Source organism: Limulus polyphemus, unplaced genomic scaffold (genome assembly GCF_000517525.1).
Source record: "Limulus polyphemus unplaced genomic scaffold, Limulus_polyphemus-2.1.2 Scaffold12598, whole genome shotgun sequence".
In the NCBI taxonomy this organism is placed as follows: Eukaryota; Metazoa; Arthropoda; class Merostomata; order Xiphosura; family Limulidae; genus Limulus; species Limulus polyphemus.
Genome location: NW_013678208.1, coordinates 5,883 through 10,960, shown reverse-complemented (window position 1 = coordinate 10,960; position 5,078 = coordinate 5,883). Strand labels below are relative to the sequence as shown.

General features: G+C 34.1%; 1 long non-coding RNA gene across 1 annotated transcript in view; it reads right to left on the bottom strand.

The window, feature by feature from the left end:
• Positions 1-31: 31 nt before the first annotated feature.
• The window catches only part of LOC111083985, an 8,303-nt gene continuing 3,256 nt past the window's right edge, over positions 32-5,078 (bottom strand). The window contains exon 2 of the long non-coding RNA XR_002609341.1: positions 32-1,212. This is a non-coding gene — a long non-coding RNA (uncharacterized LOC111083985). The remainder of the gene's footprint in view (positions 1,213-5,078) is intronic.

The following is a 5,078-nucleotide window of genomic DNA, read 5'->3' as shown; positions in this document are numbered from 1 at the left end:
GGTTGAAACAAGGGTAAAGTATTTTTTTCACAGTGTTCTAACAGTCTTGATTTATTAATGATTGAAACAAGGGTAAAGTTGTTTCTTTCACAGTATTCTAACAGTCTTGATTTATTAAAGCTATCAAAGCAATATAAACAGCCGGAGCTGTCACCCTTGGCAACGTTCCAAGTTCTGTATTCAACACAACTGTTATATCCAACGAAGGTGTGAAAAATGAAGTGATATTGTTTCTAAATCAAGAAACTAACAAAATATGTTTATATCGAGAATCTCTTAGAAGGAAATATTGCTTTCCATACTTTCGGTTCTGCTTAAGCACACGAATAAAACGCAGGTAAACAGCGACATTTCCATTCAAATATTAGCAACGAATCGCAGTTCGTATGAGAACAACTTACTGCTTTCAATAATGGAGCGTAAACTAAAGGAAATAGGGTAAAAAGACGAGGAAGTGGCAAAAGGTAAAACACAATAGAAATAAGCGTTAAAAAAAAAGAGTTTTTTTTTTTCGTTTGTACAGGTCGTGAGTTCAGTAAACATGCCAGTATTATCGCTAAGTTCTGTACTTCCATCGTTACAAAATGAATCATTTCTCCTCTTCTCCTTCAGAATATTATTAAATCCATCTTTCAACGATCGCCAACGATCGTGGTTAAACGTGCGCAGATAGATATATCCGTTATGGGTCTTCAAATCTAGCTGTCATTTTACTTACTCTGTACTTTTAATATCTTCTTCACGAACATAAATCTTTTTATCTTGAGTCTGTTTTTTGTAAGGCTGCTAAAAATTCCTTATTCGAGTTCACTGTTAGGAATTAGGCCTATAGAAATCTCATTGTTCACTGTTAGGAATTAGGCCTATAGGAGTATCATAGTTCACTGTTAGGAATTAGGCCTATAGAAATCTCATTGTTCACTGTTAGGAATTAGGCCTATAGAAATCTCATTGTTCACTGTTAGGAATTAATCCTATAGGAGTATCATAGTTCACTGTTTGTAATTAATTCTTTAGAAGTCTCATATTTCACTGTCAGGAATTAGGCTTATACAAGTCTCGTAGCTTTCTGTTAGGAATTAGGCCTATACATATCTCATTGTTCACTGTTAGGAATTAGGCCTATAGAAATCTCATTGTTTACTGTTACGAATTAATCCTTTAGAAGTATCGTAGCTTTCTGTTAGGAATTAGGCCTATAGAAATCTGAAACTGAAACAACATGAGCTTATAAGAGACTTGAAGTTAACTGTAACAACATTAGTTATAAGAGACAAGTTAATTGTAACAACATGAGCTATAAGGGACATGATTTTAATTGTAACAACATGAGCTATAAGGGACTTGAAGTTAACTGTAACAACATGAGCTATAAGGGACTTGAAGTTAACTGTAACAACATGTGTTATAAGTGACAAGTTAACTGTAACAACATGTGTTATAAGTGACAAGTTAACTGTAACAACATGTGTTATAAGTGACAAGTTAATTGTAACAACATTAGTTATAAGAGACAAGTTAATTGTAACAACATGAGTTATAAGGGACTTGAAGTTAACTGTAACAACATGAGCTATAAGGGACTTGAAGTTAACTGTAACAACATGAGCTATAAGGGACTTGAAGTTAATTGTAACAACATGAGCTATAAGGGACTTGAAGTTAACTGTAACAACATGTGTTATAAGTGACAAGTTAATTGTAACAACATTAGTTATAAGAGATAAGTTAACTGTAACAACATGAGCTATAAGGGACTTGAAATTAACTGTAACAACATGAATTATAAGTGACAAGTTAACTGTAACAACATGAGTTATGAGGGACTTGAAGTTAACTGTAATTTAAATTTCCACATGAACAGCTAAATAGTTCAATTTCAGTTGGTTAAAAATAACTTCGCATGCTTTACAACAGCTTGGTGTTTTACGCACGTCCTGATGTTATTGAGGTTAAATCTATAAAACACAATTACCACTGACGTCATAACTCCAGTAATCTAATAAGTTACGAAAGAAAAAAAAAATAGAAGCAAGGATTAACATTAGAAAAGTTCTAACATCTAAGTAAGGGTTAACATTGGAAAAGTTATAATAGCTAAGTACGGGTTAACATTGGAAAAGTTCTAATAGCTAAGTACGGGTTAACATTGGAAAAGTTCTAATAACTAAGTAAGGTTTAACATTGGAAAAGTTCTAACATCTAAGTGAGGGTTAACATTGGAAAAGTTCTAACATATAAGTAAGGGTTAACATTGGAAAAGTTCTAACATCTAAGTAAGGGTTAACATTGGAAAAGTTTTAATAGCTAAGTAAGGGTTAACATTGGAAAAGTTCTAATATCTAAAACAAGGGTTAACATTGGAAAAGTTCTAATATCTAAAACAAGGGTTAACATTCTAAAAGTTCTAGTATCTAAGACAATGCCCTACGTTGCTTATTAAGATTTGCAATTTGCTTCACAAATTTAATAAGTGTATTATTTCGACCCCCTGGGAAAGCTATTATAAATATATTTAATTATCTTCGACTGATAGATTAATGCTTTCTAATCATAACAAATTTCTGTTTTATAACACTGCCTACTCCTAGTTAACAGGTATGTTAGATTTGTTATATAATTTAGTAGTGATTTATATTCTTACTTTACTTTGGTCACAAGTTATTGATAATTAACTGGGAAATTAGATTGATAATTCTATTAATCTTATATAACATAAAAAGTTAAATTAAAACAGCTGGGTAAGAGATTTGATTTGGAGAGGAAGTCCATCTTTGAAAGAACAGATACAACTTTTGAGTGGATTATTTTTATTTTTGAATTTTATTAGAAAGTATCGACCACTCGTGTGGTCATCATTAGGTAACTGTCGATAATGATGACCACTCGTGTGGGCATCATAAGGTAACTGTCGATAGTGATGGCCACACGCGTGGTCATCATTAGGTAACTGTCGATAATGATGGCCACACGTGTGGTCATCATAAGGTAACTGTCGATAATGATGGCCACTCGTGTGGTCATCATAAGGTAACTGTCGATAGTGATGGCCACACGCGTGGTCATCATTAGGTAACTGTCGATAATGATGGCCACACGTGTGGTCATCATAAGGTAACTGTCGATAATGATGGTGTGGTCATCATAAGGTAACTGTCGATAATGATGGTGTGGTCATCATAAGGTAACTGTCGATAATGATGGCCACTCGTGTGGTCACCATAAGGTAACTGTCGATAATGATGGCCACACGCTGCATCTCTGTTCTTTCAAAGATTTGATTTTCGTGACACTTTGAAGTTCCTTTTAGTTTGGCGAATATAATTACTAACACAATCACATTTTAATTTATAAATACCAGTTTTATACTCCAACATTTACTTAATCTTGTTCATAGGTTCTTCTGTTAATCTTAGAATATAAGGTAAAGTTAAAATACAGTTTTTGGTTTTTCTGGCGGGCTTGATGGTTAGGAATTCACTCTGAATCCTTGTCTAGGCTCCAATACAGAGTTCTAGAAAACTCAGTTCACGTGACGACCGAAATTCACTTTAACAGAAAATTGAAACTTTACTACATAGCAAAGTTATAACCTAAAAAACAAGCTATATGAAAGTTCAGAAGTTCTAGATTAAAAACCGTCAAACAAAAATGTAGACTGTTTGTCATTCTGACATCATTCACAATCAGGGATGTCTCAATGGCGCCAAGAACGAAACCAAAACCAAATAAAACAGGAAGTAAAATATAAAATGTTCGCCGACATTCACCCAGACAAAACACGACTAAAGTGATGAAATACTCAAGAACCAGACAGATTACACAACACTAATCGTTATAAGACGGGAGGAAGTGTGAATCATTGTTAATTAGACAGATTACATAACACTAATCGTTATAAGATGGGAGGAAGTGTGAATTATTGTTAATTAGACAGATTACACAACACTAATCGTTATAAGATGGGAGGAAGTGTGAATCATTGTTAATTAGACAGATTACACAACACTAATCGTTTATAGATGGGAGGAAGTGTGAATTGTTTTTAACTAGACCGATTACACAACACTAATCGTTATAAGATGGGAGGAAGTGTGAATTATTGTTAACTAGTCAGATTACACAACACTAATCGTTATAAGATGGGAGGAAGTGTGAATTATTGTTAACTAGTCAGATTACACAACACTAATCGTTATAAGATGGAGTAAAGAAGAAATGGGAAATATCTTTGTATATGTAGTTCATTCACAAAGAGTTTCAACTAGTCTTCCAAACTCACACACCTGTTGTTTTCAACTTAAATTTGTTTTAAATATTTCGGAGATTATGGGCTGTTTCCACGGGAACAACAGTTTTGTTACCTTTGGTGAAGATGGAGCCAGCATTTCATTTGTATAGGAAATAACTTAGGCTAACTATCACAATGTGTGAGACGTAAGATATCCCACTGTCAGCTCTGGATCCCCAAAAGTTTGGTGTTAAACTATGATCCCCTTTTAGGTAACATAACTGCAACCATCAGAAGATTGTATCAAATATTTGAAAAGTATTGTGTTAATTCCTCTCCCGGGTTTTAGTTAATTTGTAACTGTAATACTTCCTCAGCTTCTCCCGGGTTTTAGTTAATTTGCAACTGTAAAACCTCTTCAGCTTCTCCCGGGTTTTTATTAATTTGTAACTGTATAACCTCCTCAGCTTCTCCCGGGTTTTAGTTCATTTGTAACTGTATAACCTCCTCAGCTTCTCCCGAGTTTTAGTTCATTTGTAACTGTATAACCTCCTCAGCTTCTCCCGGATTTAGTTCATTTGTAACTGTAATACCTCCTCAGCTTCTCCCGGGTTTTATTAATTTGTAACTGTAATACCTCCTTAGCTTCTCCCGGGTTTTAGTTCATTTGTAACTGTAATACCTCCTTAGCTTCTCCCGGGTTTTAGTTCATTTGTAACTGTAATACCTCCTTAGCTTCTCCCTTCTCTTCTGTGCATCTACTTTAGAGAATCGGGTCTATACAATGAAGGGGGCATTCATTTAGCGCAGACAAAGAAATTCTGAAATAAAACTAATTACTCCTCTG